Raw genomic sequence first — 15,539 nt, 5'->3', positions numbered from 1 at the left:
GCTCCGGGAAGATCAGCGGGACGCGGAGAACGCTTAGCCGGGGCTCTGGAAGCCTCGGGCGGCTTAGAAAGTGAGGAGGAAAGCAGCCGGGGAACCGGCTGGAGGTGCTCTGGAAGTTCAGCGGGCCGCGTAAAACGTTTAGCCGGGGCTCTGGAAGCCTCGTTCGGCTTAAACAGTGAGGAGGAAAGCAGCCGTGGAACCGGCTGGAGGTGCTCTGGAAGCTCAGCGGGCCGCGTAAAACGCTTAGCCGAGGCTCTGGAAGCCTCGTTCGGCTTAAACAGTGAGGAGGAATGCACCCGGGGAACCGGCTGGAGGTGCTCTGGAAGTTCAGCGGGCCGCGTAAAACGCTTAGCCGGGGCTCTGGAAGCCTCCTCGGGCGTCAAGAGTTAGGAGAAAAAGCACCCCCGAGAACCGGCCGGGTCCTCCACGAACCGCTAAAAAGATGTCGAGTGCCGCTACCTTAAGAGAGTCATAGTTACTCCCGCCGTTTGGCCGAAGGTGTATTTACTCGCCGTGTCCGCTGGAGGGAGGTATTTCCCCGCTCCAACGTCACCGGCGGCTTCCGAACGTCTCCCCGAGCGCCCGGAAGTCCGCGCGGGCGGGAGAAGCGGGCCGTGCGAGGTACCGGGTGGAGCTGGACCGTCACCTGGTCCGCTCGTCGTGCGCGCCGGCCGCTGGAAGTCGGATAAAGCTCCGCGATGTCATCCGCGGTGCTTGTAAACAGCCGATCCGCTGGGCTGGAGCTATTTTGGGCCACTTGGCGCGCGCGCACGGCCTCCCGGAGGTGCCGGGTGGAGTGCGCGAGCGCACCGGCCGCTGGAAGTCGCATAAAGCTCCGCGATCTCATCCGCGGAGCTTGTAAAGTGCAGATCCGATCGGCTTGGAGCTATTTTCGGCCACTTGCGCATGCGCACGGCCTCCCGGAGGTGCCGGGTGGAGTGCGCGAGCGCACCGGCCGCTGGAAGTCGAATGAAGCTCCGCGATCTCATCCGCGGAGCTTGTAAACAGCCGATCCGGTCGTCTTGGAGCTATTTTCGGCCACTTGGCGCGCGCGCACGGCCTCCCGGAGGTGCCGGGTGGAGTGCGTGAGCGCACGGGCCGCTGGAAGTCGAATAATGCTCCGCGATCTCATCCGCGGTGCTTACAACTAGCCGATCCGGTCGGCCTGGAGCTATTTTCGGCCACTTGGCCCGCGCGCACGGCCTCCCGGCTGTCCCGGTGGTCCCGGTCGCCTCCGCGGACGGTTAAAAAAATCTCAAGTGAGCCTATCTTTAGAGAGTGACAGTTACTCCCGCCGTTGGGCCGCTCAAAGTGCCACCAGACGCGCAGCAACGCGAGTGTGCGCTAAGTGCGAGAGGTGGCGTATTTACCCGCCGTGTCCGCTAGAGGGAGGTAATTCCCCGTTACGACCTCCGGGGAGATCAACGGGACGTGGAGAACGCTTAGCCGAGGCTCTGGAAGCCTCCTCGGGCGTCAAGAGTGAGGAGGAAAGCATCATGGGAACCGGCTGGAGGTGCTCTGGAAGTTCAGCGGGCCGCATAAAACGCTTAGCCGGGGCTCTGGAAGCCTCGTTCGGATTAAACAGTGAGGAGGAAAGCACCCGGGGAACCGGCTGGAGGTGCTGTGGAAGCTCGGCGGGCCGCGTAAAACGCTTAGCCGGGGCTCTGGAAGCTTAAGAAGCGAGGAGGAAAGCACCCGGAGAATGATATTTTGATATGATTTGACTATAAATGCGATCATATGCAGTATATATCATATATTTATCCACGAACCGTTCAAAAAAATCTCAAGTGAGCCTACCTTAAGAGAGTGACAGTTACTCCCGCCGTTTGGCCGCTCAAAGTGCCACCGGACGCGCAGCAACGCGAGTGTGCGCTAAGTGCGAGAGGTGGCGTATTTACCCGCCGTGTCCGCTAGAGGGAGGTAATTCCCCGTTACAAGCTCCGGGAAGATCACCGGGACGCGGAGAACGCTTAGCCGGGGCTCTGGAAGCCTCGTTCGGCTTATTAAGTGAGGAGGAAAGCATCATAAGAACCGGCTGGAGGTGCTCTGGAAGTTCAGCGGGCCGCGTAAAACGTTTAGCCGGGGCTCTGGAAGCCTCGTTCTTCTTAAAGAGTGAGGAGGAATGCATCATGAGAACCGGCTGGAGGTGCTGGGGAAGTTCAGCGGGCCGCGTAAAACGCTTAGCCGGGGCTCTGGAAGCCTCGTTCGGCTTATAAAGTGAGGAGGAAAGCAGCCGGGGAACCGGCTGGAGGTGCTCTGGAAGTTCAGCGGACCGCGTAAAACGTTTAGCCGGGGCTCTGGAAGCCTCCTCGGGCGTCAAGAGTTAGGAGGAAAGCATTGTGAGGGCCGGCTGGGGGTGCTCTGGAAGTCCAGCGGGCCGCGTAAAACGCTTAGCCGGGGCTCTGGAAGCCTCGTTCGGCTTAAAGAGTGAGGAGGAAAGTACTGGGGGAACCGGCTGGAGGTGCTGTGGAAGCTCAGTGGGCTGCGTAAAACGCTTAGCCGAGGCTCTGGAAGCCTCCTCGGGCGTCAAGAGTTAGGAGGAAAGCCTCATGAGAACCGGCTGGAGGTGCTGTGGAAGCTCGGCGGGCCGCGTAAAACACTTAGCCGAGGCTCTGGAAGCCTCCTCGGGCGTCAAGAGTTAGGAGGAAAGCCTCATGAGAACCGGCTGGAGGTGCTGTGGAGGCTCGGCGGGCCGCGTAAAACGCTTAACCGGGGCTCTGGAAGCCTCGTTCGGCTTACGAAGCGAGGAGGAACGCACCCGGAGAATGACATTTTGATATGATTTGACCCTAAATGGCCCGCGGACCAGCCGGCGGGACCTCGGTGAAGACCCATCCGCCTCGCGGTGGTCCCCGGCCGGCTAGAGTTCCGGACCGCGATCGGTACCTCGCGGGACCCTAAATGGCCCGCGGACCAGCCGGCGGGACCTCGGTGAAGACCCATCCGCCTCGCGGTGGTCCCTGGCCGGGTAGAATTCCGGACCGCGATCGGTACCTCGCGGGACCCTAAATGGCCCGCGGACCAGCCGGCGGGACCTCGGTGAAGACCCATCCGCCTCGCGGTGGTCCCCGGCCGGGTAGAATTCCGGACCGCGACCGCTAACTCGCGGGACCCTAAATGGCCCGCGGACCAGCCGGCGGGACCTCGGTGAAGACCCATTCGCCTCGCGGTGGTCCCCGGCCGGCTAGAATTCCGGACCGCGATCGCTAACTTGCGGGACCCTAAATGGCCCGCGGACCAGCCGGCGGGACCTCGGTGACCACCCATCCGCCTTCGCTGGTTCCCAAGTCGGCTAGAATTCCGGACCGCGATCGCTAACTCGCGGGACCCTAAATGGCCCGCGGACCAGCCGGCGGGACCTCGGTGAAGACCCATCCGCCTCGCGGTAGTCCCCGGCCGGGTAGAATTCCGGACCGCGATCGCTAACTCGCGGGACCCTAAATGGCCCGCGGACCAGCCGGCGGGACCTCGGTGAAGACCCATCCGCCTCGCGGTGGTCCCCGGCCGGGTAGAATTCCGGACCGCGACCGGTACCTCGCGGGACCCTAAATGGCCCGCGGACCAGCCGGCGGGACCTCGGTGAAGACCCATCCGCCTCGCGGTGGTCCCCGGCCGGGTAGAATTCCGGACCGCGACCGGTACCTCGCGGGACCCTAAATGGCCCGCGGACCAGCCGGCGGGACCCACTTGACTTCCTATCCGCCTTCGCTGGTTCCCAAGTCGGCTAGAATTCCGGACCGCGATCGCTAACTCGCGGGACCCTAAATGGCCCGCGGACCAGCCGGCGGGACCTCGGTGACCACCCATCCGCCTTCGCTGGTTCCCAAGTCGGCTAGAATTCGGGACCGCGACCGGTACCTCGCGGGACCCTAAATGGCCCGCGGACCAGCCGGCGGGACCTCGGTGAAGACCCATCCGCCTCGCGGTGGTCCCCGGCCGGCTAGAATTCCGGACCGCGATCGCTAACTCGCGGGACCCTAAATGGCCCGCGGACCAGCCGGCGGGACCTCGGTGACCACCCATCCGCCTCGCGGTGGTCCCTGGCCGGCTAGAAATCCGGACCGCGATCGGTAATTTGCGGGACCCTAAATGGCCCGCGGACCAGCCGGCGGGACCTCGGTGAAGACCTATCCGCCTCGCGGTGGTCCCCGGCCGGCTAGAATTCCGGACCGCGATCGCTAATTTGCGGGACCCTAAATGGCCCGCGGACCAGCCGGCGGGACCTCGGTGACCACCCATCCGCCTCGCGGTGGTCCCTGGCCGGCTAGAAATCCGGACCGCGATCGGTAATTTGCGGGACCCTAAATGGCCCGCGGACCAGCCGGCGGGACCTCGGTGAAGACCTATCCGCCTCGCGGTGGTCCCCGGCCGGCTAGAATTCCGGACCGCGATCGCTAACTCGCGGGACCCTAAATGGCCCGCGGACCAGCCGGCGGGACCTCGGTGACCACCCATCCGCCTCGCGGTGGTCCCTGGCCGGCTAGAAATCCGGACCGCGATCGGTAATTTGCGGGACCCTAAATGGCCCGCGGACCAGCCGGCGGGACCTCGGTGAAGACCTATCCGCCTCGCGGTGGTCCCCGGCCGGCTAGAATTCCGGACCGCGATCGCTAATTTGCGGGACCCTAAATGGCCCGCGGACCAGCCGGCGGGACCTCGGTGACCACCCATCCGCCTCGCGGTGGTCCCTGGACGGGTAGAATTCCGGACCGCGATCGGTACCTCGCGGGACCCTAAATGGCCCGCGGACCAGCCGGCGGGACCTCGGTGACCACCCATCCGCCTCGCGGTGGTCCCCGGCCGGCTAGAATTCCGGACCGCGATCGGTACCTCGCGGGACCCTAAATGGCCCGCGGACCAGCCGGCGGGACCCACTTGACTTCCTATCCGCCTTCGCTGGTTCCCAAGTCGGCTAGAATTCCGGACCGCGATCGCTAACTCGCGGGACCGCAATTGGCCCGCGGACCAGCCGGCGGGGCCCACTTGACTTCCTATCCGCCTTCGCTGGTTCCCAAGTCGGCTAGAATTCCGGACCGCGATCGCTAACTCGCGGGACCCTAAATGGCCCGCGGACCAGCCAGCGGGACCCGCTTGACTTCCTATCCGCCTTCGCTGGTTCCCAAGTCGGCTAGAATTACGGACCGCGATCGCTAACTCGCGGGACCGCAATTGGCCCGCGGACCAGCCGGCGGGACCCGCTCCACTTCCTATCCGCATTCGCTGGTTCCCAAGTCGGCCACAAATTACGATTATTCGGCCTCTCGCTCTGGAAGTGCCATCGGCACTTGCTCGGAAAAGTGTCCGCCTCTTCTGGTTCCCTAGGTCGGCCGCCAAAAGCGAAAAATCGGCCTCTACCCCGTTTGGGTACCAGGGGTAGGGTGCAGTACCAACTTTGGTCTTCAGGTGCGCCAGAGCGCGATGGTTGGTCCCACTAGTCAGCGTACTCATCGACGGTTTACTCCCCTTTCGCAAAATATAGTGGGCACGTATGTGCAGGACTGTTTATTTTTATTTTGAAAAATTTTCTAAGTGCCAGCGGACGCTGGCACACGACGTGTCCGAGCCACGATGGTGCCCAGGCCGGACAGCGACGGCGAAAAAGCCGCTTCTGGAAGTTTCGAATATGCCAACGGCAAAAGCGGCGTGATGTGTCCGCCTCGGCTGGTTCTCCGGTCGGCCAGAAAAAGTGAAAATTCGGCCTCTCGCTCTGGAGGTCCGACGAACTTTGGCGAATATTTTCTAAGTGCCAACGGGTGTTACACCGTAATGTGTCCGACGCGGCTGGTTCCTCCGGTCGGCCAGAAAAAGTGAAAATTCGGCCTCTTCGCCTGGAAGTCCGGCCGACTTTGGCGAATATTTTCTAAGTGCCAACGGGTGTTCGGCCGTAATGTGTCCGACTCGGCTGGTTCCCCGAGTCGGCCCGAACGAGCGAAAATTCGGCCTCTTCGCCTGGAAGTCCGGCCGACTTTGGCGAATATTTTCTAAGTGCCAACGGGTGTTCGGCCGTAATGTGTCCGACTCGGCTGGTTCCCCGAGTCGGCCCGAACGAGCGAAAATTCAGCCTCTTCGCCTGGAAGTCCGACGAACTTTGGCGAATATTTTCTAAGTGCCAACGGTTGTTACACCGTAATGTGTCCGACTCGGCTGGTTCCCCGAGTCGGCCCGAACGAGCGAAAATTCGGCCTCTTGCTCTGGAGGTCCGACGAACTTTGGCGAATATTTTCTAAGTGCCAACGGGTGTTACACCGTAATGTGTCCGACTCGGCTGGTTCCCCGAGTCGGCCCGAACGAGTGAAAATTCGGCCTCTTGCTCTGGAAGTCCTGCCAACTTGAGCGAATATTTTCTAAGTGCCAACGGTTGTTCGGCCGTAACGTGTCCGACTCGGCTGGTTCCCCGAGTCGGCCCGAACGAGCGAAAATTCGGCCTCTTGCTCTGGAAGTCCTGCCAACTTGAGCGAATATTTTCTAAGTGCCATCGGGTCTTGCCCGGAAAAGTGTCCGACTCGGCTGGTTCCCCGAGTCGGCCACGGAATGTGAAAATTCGGCCTCTTGCTCTGGAAGTCCTGCCAACTTGAGCGAATATTTTCTAAGTGCCATCGGGTCTTGCCCGGAAAAGTGTCCGACTCGGCTGGTTCCCCGAGTCGGCCCGAACGAGCGAAAATTCGGCCTCTTGCTCTGGAAGTCCTGCCAACTTGAGCGAATATTTTCTAAGTGCCATCGGGTCTTGCCCGGAAAAGTGTCCGACTCGGCTGGTTCCCCGAGTCGGCCACGGAATGTGAAAATTCGGCCTCTTGTTCTGGAAGTCCTGCCAACTTGAGCGAATATTTTCTAAGTGCCATCGGGTCTTGCCCGGAAAAGTGTCCGACTCGGCTGGTTCCCCGAGTCGGTCCGAACGAGTGAAAATTCGGCCTCTTGCTCTGGAAGTCCTGCCAACTTGAGCGAATATTTTCTAAGTGCCATCGGGTCTTGCCCGGAAAAGTGTCCGACTCGGCTGGTTCCCCGAGTCGGCCACGGAATGTGAAAATTCGGCCTCTTGCTCTGGAAGTCCTGCCAACTTGAGCGAATATTTTCTAAGTGCCATCGGGTCTTGCCCGGAAAAGTGTCCGACTCGGCTGGTTCCCCGAGTCGGTCCGAACGAGTGAAAATTCGGCCTCTTGCTCTGGAAGTCCTGCCAACTTGAGCGAATATTTTCTAAGTGCCATCGGGTCTTGCCCGGAAAAGTGTCCGACTCGGCTGGTTCCCCGAGTCGGCCACGGAATGTGAAAATTCGGCCTCTTGCTCTGGAAGTCCTGCCAACTTGAGCGAATATTTTCTAAGTGCCATCGGGTCTTGCCCGGAAAAGTGTCCGACTCGGCTGGTTCCCCGAGTCGGCCCGAACGAGCGAAAATTCGGCCTCTTGCTCTGGAAGTCCTGCCAACTTGAGCGAATATTTTCTAAGTGCCATCGGGTCTTGCCCGGAAAAGTGTCCGACTCGGCTGGTTCCCCGAGTCGGCCACGGAATGTGAAAATTCGGCCTCTTGCTCTGGAAGTCCTGCCAACTTGAGCGAATATTTTCTAAGTGCCATCGGGTCTTGCCCGGAAAAGTGTCCGACTCGGCTGGTTCCCCGAGTCGGCCAGAAAAAGTGAAAATTCAGCCTCTTGCTCTGGAAGTCCTGCCAACTTGAGCGAATATTTTCTAAGTGCCATCGGGTCTTGCCCGGAAAAGTGTCCGACTCGGCTGGTTCCCTAGTTCGGCCACATAATGTGAAAATTCGGCCTCTTGCTCTGGAAGTCCTGCCAACTTGAGCGAATATTTTCTAAGTGCCATCGGGTCTTGCCCGGAAAAGTGTCCGACTCGGCTGGTTCCCCGAGTCGGCCCGAACGAGCGAAAATTCGGCCTCTTGCTCTGGAAGTCCGACGAACTTTGGCGAATATTTTCTAAGTGCCAACGGGTGTTCGGCCGTAACGTGTCCGACTCGGCTGGTTCCCCGAGTCGGCCCGAACGAGCGAAAATTCGGCCTCTTGCTCTGGAAGTCCTGCCAACTTGAGCGAATATTTTCTAAGTGCCATCGGGTCTTGCCCGGAAAAGTGTCCGACTTGGCCGGTTCCCTAGTTCGGCCACGGAATGTGAAAATTCGGCCTCTTGCTCTGGAAGTCCTGCCAACTTGAGCGAATATTTTCTAAGTGCCATCGGGTCTTGCCCGGAAAAGTGTCCGACTCGGCTGGTTCCCCGAGTCGGCCCGAACGAGCGAAAATTCGGCCTCTTGCTCTGGAAGTCCTGCCAACTTGAGCGAATATTTTCTAAGTGCCATCGGGTCTCTCCCGGAAAAGTGTCCGCCTCGTCCGGTTCCCTAGTTCGGCCACGGAATGTGAAAATTCGGCCTCTCTGAGGTACCAGGGGTACGCATTTAGGTACCAGGGGTAGTCGCTGAGGTACCAGGGGTATGCATTTAGGTACCAGGGGAGACCACTACGGTCTGTTGGTCCCCCTAGTTAGTGTACTCATCGGTTTACTCCCCTTTCGCAAAATATAGTCGGCACGTATGTGCAGGACTGTTTATTTTTATTTTGAAAAATGTTCTAAGTGCCAACGGAAGCTGGCACACGAACTGTCCGAGCCACGATGGTGCCCAGGCCGGACAGCGACGGCGAAAAAGCCGATGTGTGTTTGATGGAAGTTTCGAATATTTTCAAAGTGCCAACGGCACTTGCGGGGTGATGTGTCCGCCTCGTCTGGTTCCCCAGGTCGGCCAGAAAAAGTGAAAATTCGGCCTCTTCTCCTGGAAGTCCGGCCAAGTTTGGCGAATATTTTCAAAGTGCCAACGGCACTTGCGGGGTGATGTGTCCGCCTCGTCTGGTTCCCCAGGTCGGCCAGAACAAGTGAAAATTCGGCCTCTTCTCCTGGAAGTCCGGCCAAGTTTGGCGAATATTTTCAAAGTGCCAACGGCACTTGCGGGGTGATGTGTCCGCCTCGTCTGGTTCCCCAGGTCGGCCAGAACAAGTGAAAATTCGGCCTCTTCTCCTGGAAGTCTGGCCAAGTTTGGCGAATATTTTCAAAGTGCCAACGTCACTTGCGGGGTGATGTGTCCGCCTCGTCTGGTTCCCCAGGTCGGCCAGAACAAGTGAAAATTCGGCCTCTTCTCCTGGAAGTCTGGCCAAGTTTGGCGAATATTTTCTAAGTGCCAACGACTCAACAGCCGTAAAGTGTCCGCCTCGGCTGGTTCCCCATAACGGCCAGAACAAGTGAAAATTCGGCCTCTTCTCCTGGAAGTCTGGCCAAGTTTGGCGAATATTTTCTAAGTGCCAACGACTCAACCAGCGTAAAGTGTCCGCCTCGGCTGGTTCCCCATAACGGCCAGAACAAGTGAAAATTCGGCCTCTTCTCCTGGAAGTCTGGCCAAGTTTGGCGAATATTTTCTAAGTGCCAACGACTCAACCAGCCTAAAGTGTCCGCCTCGGCTGGTTCCCCAGGTCGGGTACCACAAGTGAAAATTCGGCCTCTTCTCCTGGAAGTCTGGCCAAGTTTGGCGAATATTTTCTGAGTGCCAACGACTCAACCAGCCTAAAGTGTCCGCCTCGGCTGGTTCCCCATAACGGCCACCAAAAGTGAAAATTCGGCCTCTTCTCCTGGAAGTCAAGCCAAGTTTGGCAAATATTTTCTAAGTGCCAACGACTCAACCAGCGCAAAGTGTCCGCCTCGGCTGGTTCCCCATAACGGCCATGAAAAGTGAAAATTCGGCCTCTTCTCCTGGAAGTCAAGCCAAGTTTGGCAAATATTTTCTAAGTGCCAACGACTCAACCAGCGTAAAGTGTCCGCCTCGGCTGGTTCCCCAGGTCGGCCACCAAAAGTGAAAATTCGGCCTCTTCTCCTGGAAGTCTTGCCAAGTTTGGCGAATATTTTCTAAGTGCCAACGACTCAACCAGCGTAAAGTGTCCGCCTCGGCTGGTTCCCCAGGTCGGCCACCAAAAGTGAAAATTCGGCCTCTTCTCCTGGAAGTCAAGCCAAGTTTGGCAAATATTTTCTAAGTGCCAACGACTCAACCAGCGTAAAGTGTCCGCCTCGGCTGGTTCCCCAGGTCGGTCACCAAAAGTGAAAATTCGGCCTCTTCTCCTGGAAGTCTGGCCAAGTTTGGCGAATATTTTCTGAGTGCCAACGACTCAACCAGCCTAAAGTGTCCGCCTCGGCTGGTTCCCCATAACGGCCACCAAAAGTGAAAATTCGGCCTCTTCTCCTGGAAGTCAAGCCAAGTTTGGCAAATATTTTCTAAGTGCCAACGACTCAACCAGCGCAAAGTGTCCGCCTCGGCTGGTTCCCCATAACGGCCATGAAAAGTGAAAATTCGGCCTCTTCTCCTGGAAGTCAAGCCACGTTTGGCAAATATTTTCTAAGTGCCAACGACTCAACCAGCGTAAAGTGTCCGCCTCGGCTGGTTCCCCAGGTCGGCCACCAAAAGTGAAAATTCGGCCTCTTCTCCTGGAAGTCTTGCCAAGTTTGGCGAATATTTTCTAAGTGCCAACGACTCAACCAGCGTAAAGTGTCCGCCTCGGCTGGTTCCCCAGGTCGGCCACCAAAAGTGAAAATTCGGCCTCTTCTCCTGGAAGTCAAGCCAAGTTTGGCAAATATTTTCTAAGTGCCAACGACTCAACCAGCGTAAAGTGTCCGCCTCGGCTGGTTCCCCAGGTCGGTCACCAAAAGTGAAAATTCGGCCTCTTCTCCTGGAAGTCAAGCCAAGTTTGGCAGATATTTTCTAAGTGCCAACGACTCAACCAGCGTAAAGTGTCCGCCTCGGCTGGTTCCCCAGGTCGGCCACCAAAAGTGAAAATTCGGCCTCTTCTCCTGGAAGTCAAGCCAAGTTTGGCAAATATTTTCTAAGTGCCAACGACTCAACCAGCGTAAAGTGTCCGCCTCGGCTGGTTCCCCATAACGGCCACCAAAAGTGAAAATTCGGCCTCTTCTCCTGGAAGTCAAGCCATGTTTGGCAAATATTTTCTAAGTGCCAACGGCTCTTGAGCCGAAAAGTGTCCGCCTCGGCTGGTTCCCCATAACGGCCACCAAAAGTGAAAATTCGGCCTCTTCTCCTGGAAGTCAAGCCAAGTTTGGCAAATATTTTCTAAGTGCCAACGGCTCTTGAGCCGAAAAGTGTCCGCCTCGGCTGGTTCCCCAGGTCGGCCACCAAAAGTGAAAATTCGGCCTCTTCTCCTGGAAGTCAAGCCAAGTTTGGCAAATATTTTCTAAGTGCCAACGGCTCTTGAGCCGAAAAGTGTCCGCCTCGGCTGGTTCCCGCGGTCGGCCTTCAAAAGCGAAAATTCGGCCTCTTCCCCTGGTAGCCCTGCCAACTTGTGCGAATTTTTTCTAAGTGCCAACGGCTCTTGAGCCGAAAAGTGTCCGCCTCGGCTGGTTCCCTCGGTCGGCCCCAAAAAGCGAAAATTCGGCCTCTCCCTCTTTAGGTACCAGGGGCTGGGGTACCAGGGGGAGGGTGCAGTACCAACTTTGGTCTTCAGGTGCGCCAGAGTACGCTAAATGGTCCCCCTAGTCAGCGTACTCATCAACGATTTACCCCCCTTTCGCAAAATATAGTCAGAACGAGCATGGGGGGCGCATAATTTACCCCACAAAATGAAAGGGCCCGGTGCCGAGCGCTTGGTCATGGCCGCCAGCAGCGCCCCTTGCTCGGTGGGAACACAACACGCAGGGTTGCACAGCACCCTGGAAGGCACAAAGAGAGTGAAAAATTTTCTAAGTGTCACTCTTGACGAAAAATGTCTAAGTGCCTCTCTTGACGAAAAATTTCTAAGTGCCACGCTTGACGAAAAATGTCTAAGTGCCACAGCGCTCGAAAATTTCCTAAGTGCGAGCACGGCTGTGAAATATTCAAAGTACAAGGAACGCTGGCAGAATCTCTCGACGGCCGTCTGCTCCCGGCGGCCGCCGTGAAGTCTCCCCTCCCGGGGACGGCTGTCTGCTCCCGGCAGCCGTCCTTAACCCCCTCCCCACACGTTGGACGAACACCAGCCGAGGGCGAAAGGCTCGCGGTGTGGAAGGATCGTGGCCACGGCTAATCTAGCGATGCCCGCGTTGGACGGTCACACCGCACGACAGAGCGGGGCCTGCATCCGGCGCGAGGCGGCCTTCAGGCACGTGGCTCGAGACGACCTCACCCGCCCTAGCCCGGAGCGGAAAGACTTTGAAATTTTCAAAGTCCAAGGAACACTGGCAGAATGGGAGGACCGGCCGCCTCCTTAAACACAGGCCGGAGAGATGGAGCGGGATCAGCGGCCCGCGCGTTGAGCGAACACCGGCCGAGGGCGAAAGGCTCGCGGTGTGGAAGGATCGTGGCCACGGCTAATCTAGCGATGCCCGCGTTGGACGGTCACACCGCACGACAGAGCGGGGCCTGCATCCGGCGCGAGGCGGCCTTCAGGCACGTGGTTCGAGACGACCTCACCCGCCCTAGCCCGGAGCGGAAAGACTTTGAAATAGTCAAAGTCCAAGGAACACTGGCAGAATCTCTCGACGGCCGTCTGCTCCCGGCGGCCGCCGTGAAGTCTCCCCTCCCGGGGACGGCTGTCTGCTCCCGGCAGCCGTCCATAACCCCCTCCCCACACGTTGGTTGAACATCAGCCGAGGGCGAAAGGCTCGCGGTGTGGAAGGATCGTGGCCACGGCTAATCTAGCGATGCCCGCGTTGGACGGTCACACCGCACGACAGAGCGGGGCCTGCATCCGGCGCGAGGCGGCCTTCAGGCACGTGGTTCGAGACGACCTCACCCGCCCTAGCCCGGAGCGGAAAGACTTTTACAAGTCCAAGGAACACTGGCAGAATGGGAGGACCGGCCGCCTCCTTAAACACAGGCCGGAGCGACCGAGCGGGATCAGCGGCCCGCGCGGAGGGTCTTTAAAATGTACAAAGTCCTAGGAACAATGGCAGAATCGCTCGACGGCCGTCTGCTCCCGGCGGCCGCGGTGAAGGGACTGTACACCCCACCCGGGGACGGCTGTCTGCTCCCGGCAGCCGTCCTTCCCCCCCTCCCCACACGTTGGCCGAACATCAGCCGAGGGCGAAAGGCTCGCGGTGTGGAAGGATCGTGGCCACGGCTAATCTAGCGATGCCCGCGTTGGACGGTCACACCGCACGACAGAGCGGGGCCTGCATCCGGCGCGAGGCGGCCTTCAGGCACGTGGTTCGAGACGACCTCACCCGCCCTAGCCCGGAGCGAAAAGACTTTGAAATATTCAAAGTCCAAGGAACACTGGCAGAATGGGAGGACCGGCCGCCTCCTTAAACACAGGCCGGAGCGACCGAGCGGGATCAGCGGCCCGCGCGGAGGGTCTTTAAAATGTACAAAGTCCTAGGAACAATGGCAGAATCGCTCGACGGCCGTCTGCTCCCGGCGGCCGCGGTGGAAGGACTGTACACCCCACCCGGGGACGGCTGTCTGCTCCCGGCAGCCGTCCTTCCCCCCCACCCACACGTTGACCGACACCGGCCGAGGGCGAAAGGCTCGCGGTGTGGAAGGATCGTGGCCACGGCTAATCTAGCGATGCCCGCGTTGGACGGTCACACCGCACGACAGAGCGGGGCCGCATCTGGCGCGAGGCGGCCTTCAGGCACGTGGTTCGAGACGACCTCACCCGCCCTAGCCCGGAGCGGAAAGACTTTGAAATTTTCAAAGTCCAAGGAACACTGGCAGAATGGGAGGACCGGCCGCCTCCTTAAACACAGGCCGGAGCGACCGAGCGGGATCAGCGGCCCGCGCGCAGGGTCTTCCAAATGTACAAAGTCCTAGGGACAATGGCAGAATCGCTCGACGGCCGTCTGCTCCCGGCGGCCGCGGTGAAGGGACTGTACACCCCACCCGGGGACGGCTGTCTGCTCCCGGCAGCCGTCCTTCCCCCCCTCCCCACACGTTGGCCGAACATCAGCCGAGGGCGAAAGGCTCGCGGTGTGGAAGGATCGTGGCCACGGCTAATCTAGCGATGCCCGCGTTGGACGGTCACACCGCACGACAGAGCGGGGCCTGCATCCGGCGCGAGGCGGCCTTCAGGCACGTGGTTCGAGACGACCTCACCCGCCCTAGCCCGGAGCGGAAAGACTTTGAAATATTCAAAGTCCAAGGAACACTGGCAGAATGGGAGGACCGGCCGCCTCCTTAAACACAGGCCGGAGCGACCGAGCGGGATCAGCGGCCCGCGCGGAGGGTCTTTAAAATGTACAAAGTCCTAGGAACAATGGCAGAATCGCTCGACGGCCGTCTGCTCCCGGCGGCCGCGGTGAAGGGACTGTACACCCCACCCGGGGACGGCTGTCTGCTCCCGGCAGCCGTCCTTCCCCCCCTCCCCACACGTTGGCCGAACATCAGCCGAGGGCGAAAGGCTCGCGGTGTGGAAGGATCGTGGCCACGGCTAATCTAGCGATGCCCGCGTTGGACGGTCACACCGCACGACAGAGCGGGGCCTGCATCCGGCGCGAGGCGGCCTTCAGGCACGTGGTTCGAGACGACCTCACCCGCCCTAGCCCGGAGCGAAAAGACTTTGAAATTTTCAAAGTCCAAGGAACACTGGCAGAATGGGAGGACCGGCCGCCTCCTTAAACACAGGCCGGAGCGACCGAGCGGGATCAGCGGCCCGCGCGGAGGGTCTTTAAAATGTACAAAGTCCTAGGAACAATGGCAGAATCGCTCGACGGCCGTCTGCTCCCGGCGGCCGCGGTGGAAGGACTGTACACCCCACCCGGGGACGGCTGTCTGCTCCCGGCAGCCGTCCTTCCCCCCAAACCCACACGTTGACCGACACCGGCCGAGGGCGAAAGGCTCGCGGTGTGGAAGGATCGTGGCCACGGCTAATCTAGCGATGCCCGCGTTGGACGGTCACACCGCACGACAGAGCGGGGCCGCATCTGGCGCGAGGCGGCCTTCAGGCACGTGGTTCGAGACGACCTCACCCGCCCTAGCCCGGAGCGGAAAGACTTTGAAATTCAAAGTCCAAGGAACACTGGCAGAATGGGAGGACCGGCCGCCTCCTTAAACACAGGCCGGGCGAAAAATATGCGAATGTTGGGTCTCATCCAAGAAAGGGAGTTACCGGCCGCCTCCTTAAACACAGGCCGGGCGAAAAATATGCGAATGGTCCATCCAAGGAAGGAGGACCGGCCGCCTCCTTAAACACAGGCCGGAGAGATGGAGCGGGATCAGCGGCCCGCGAACTGAGCGGCCGAGGGCGAAAGGCTCGCGGTGTGGAAGGATCGTGGCCACGGCTAATCTAGCGATGCCCGCGTTGGACGGTCACACCGCACGACAGAGCGGGGCCTGCATCCGGCGCGAGGCGGCCTTCAGGCACGTGGTTCGAGACGACTTCACCCGCCCTAGCCCGGAGCTGAAACTCTGCGAATGTTAACATCCAAGGATGGAGGCAACGGCCGTCTCGTTAAGCTGAGGCCGGAGGAAAGTCTGCGGATTCGGGGCATCCAAGGCAGATGGAGGTGCCGGCCGCCTCGGTAAACAGAGGCCGGACCGACCGACATGCGACCATGACCCGCCTTGGTAGGGCCCCCACCGGCC

The sequence above is a fragment of the Syngnathus floridae genome, unplaced genomic scaffold, assembly GCF_059516105.1.
Source record: "Syngnathus floridae isolate MCC-2025c unplaced genomic scaffold, RoL_Sflo_1.0 HiC_scaffold_30, whole genome shotgun sequence".
NCBI classification, from domain to species: domain Eukaryota; kingdom Metazoa; phylum Chordata; class Actinopteri; order Syngnathiformes; family Syngnathidae; genus Syngnathus; species Syngnathus floridae.
Note: the sequence above shows the minus strand (reverse complement) of the source record.